A 2,407-nucleotide genomic window follows, 5' to 3' on the forward strand; every position below is an offset into this window, starting at 1 on the left:
CCCCCTCATTGCCCCATGGCTTAGAACTCCCATAGCTTACCTACTACCCGTAGAAAAGAGAATTAAGTATAATGTATGTATATTTATGTATAAACTAGCTAATGGATTGTTACCGAGGGGGTTGTATAATAAGATTGAGAAGGTAGGAGAGCGACATAAGTACAAAACGAGGCAAGTAAACCAATTACAAGTACAATTTAGAAACAGGACAGAAAGATTTGTTTTATGATGGTATAAGGATTTATAATAATGTTATGCCGCGTCGCCGGTTGGTGACGGCTTACGGCAAAACGTTTATTATTTTCGGGATCTCTTGACCTTACGAGTTGGGACTCGGTAAGCACAGGCGGGCAGACTAGGAAGCGGTCGGGTTCGCAGGTGGAACGGGGTGTAGGCGTCGTTAAATGAACTTCACTTCGTTTTGCTTTATATTGGAGCTTTATTTCAGCGCCCCTTTTACACTCACTAACTTACACTTGTATTTGCCTTTCACAATTACTATAACTCGCACGCGCTTTGTTATAATGTAAACCTTCGCGACACGACTTACGAGAACGGTCACGGGCAGAGTCTCCGGTGTATTACTCTCCGTCGCGGCTTCTTCGACGGTCCCTTATATTGTTTTGAGTTATGCCCTGTCGGCGCTTTTCTGCCGGGTTCGACGGTCCCCCGAATGAGGTCGGTCAGTGACCGAGCGCATTCGCAATTTCGCTGTACTCCGCGGTTCCGCGGTTGTCGAAATGCGTTGTCGCACATTCTTATGCATCTCGCAATATTGACGCGGAAGCTTGATGAACTTCCGCGGTTCCGCGAATGTCGAAATGCGTTGTCGCACATTCTTATGCATATCGCAATAGTTCGATTGACGCGGAAGCTTGATGAACTTCTGCGTCCGCGTCGGCGTAAATTGAGGAGTCTTTCGAAAGACAATTTCCTCGAAGTCTTTCGAAAGACTATTCTATAATTTTATTATAAGTAATTTAATAATTACTCGTTGTAATTTTAGATTACAACAATAAGTTGCCTGAGGAAATAAGAAACATTGATAATAATGTAAGAGAATTTAAAAGAAGATTGAAAGAAAAATGGATTTAAGTAAAGTGTATTGTGTGTATTGTATGATAGCTAAAAGTTAATAAATGTATTCATTTATTCATTTATTCATTTATTCATTCTCTCTCTCTCTCTCTCTCTCTAAAATGCTATAAATTGAAAAATATTACTTTTTTATCGACTGAAGTTTAATTCTGTTGTATACAATTTGAGATTCACTCAATTATTTCCTAAAAAATTGGAAAAATTTTGTAACAGATTTCCAAAAAGATACCGGTTCCCAAAAAGATCAGTAACGAAAAACAATACAATTTATAGCATTTCCCGGGAAATTCTACCCCTGTTTTATATACAATTCTTTAAAATTCGATCAATTATTTCCCGAAAAATTTGAAAAACTTCTGATACCGATTCCCAAAAAGATCGGTAACAAAAAATTATGTACTTTATAGCACTCCCCGGGAAATTCTACACCTACTTTGTATGTACAATTTTTTCAGATTCGATCATTCTGAACCGGTTTCCAAAAAAATCGGTAACAAAAAAATAGTGTACACTTTATAGCACTCCCCGGGAAATTCTATCCCTACTTCATAATTCTTTGAGATACAATCAATTATTTCCCAAAAAATTGGAAAAATTAAAAAAACCGGTTTTCAAAAAGATTGGTAACAAAAACTATACACATCATAGCGCTCCCCATAAAAAAAAATATATATATATATATGTATATATATATACACACATATATTTATTATACCCTTACTTCATATACAATTCTTTAAAATTCGGTCAATAAATTTTCGAAAAATTAAAAAAATTTCGGTACCGGCTTCCAAAAAGATCGGTAACGAAAAATTATACACTTTATAGCACTCCCCGAAAAATTCTACCTCTGTTTGATCTATAATTCTTTGAAATTCGGTCAATTATTTCCCGAAAAATTAGAAAAATTAAAAAAACCGGTTTCCAGAAAATCGGTAACAGAAAACTATACACATAGCATTTCTCGGAAAATTCTACCCCTATTTCATATAATTTTGGTAAAAATTCGGTTCAGGAGTTTGGGCTAGGCGTTGATGAGTCTATAGGCTTGTTCGCGTTGCTTGAAATCCCCAAACATTTTTTGCTTCCTCATAGAGAAAGTTGTTTTCGTTAAAAAAAAAAATTTTTTTGTTTTTCTGAATGTGTTCAGAATGTTCTAAAACGTCGAAAAATTGCAATTTTAACCCTAGAATCCATGACTGGGGTCGATTTCGACCCCTGCCGAACTTTGAACTACGCTCCTGAGCTAGCGAGTGACATTATCGACTCAGGACCTGAACCATAATTCATTTCAACTTTCTAAAAGTAG

The sequence above is a fragment of the Temnothorax curvispinosus genome, unplaced genomic scaffold (assembly GCF_003070985.1).
Source record: "Temnothorax curvispinosus isolate PA1 unplaced genomic scaffold, ASM307098v1 QBEX01011285.1, whole genome shotgun sequence".
Taxonomy (NCBI): Eukaryota; Metazoa; Arthropoda; class Insecta; order Hymenoptera; family Formicidae; genus Temnothorax; species Temnothorax curvispinosus.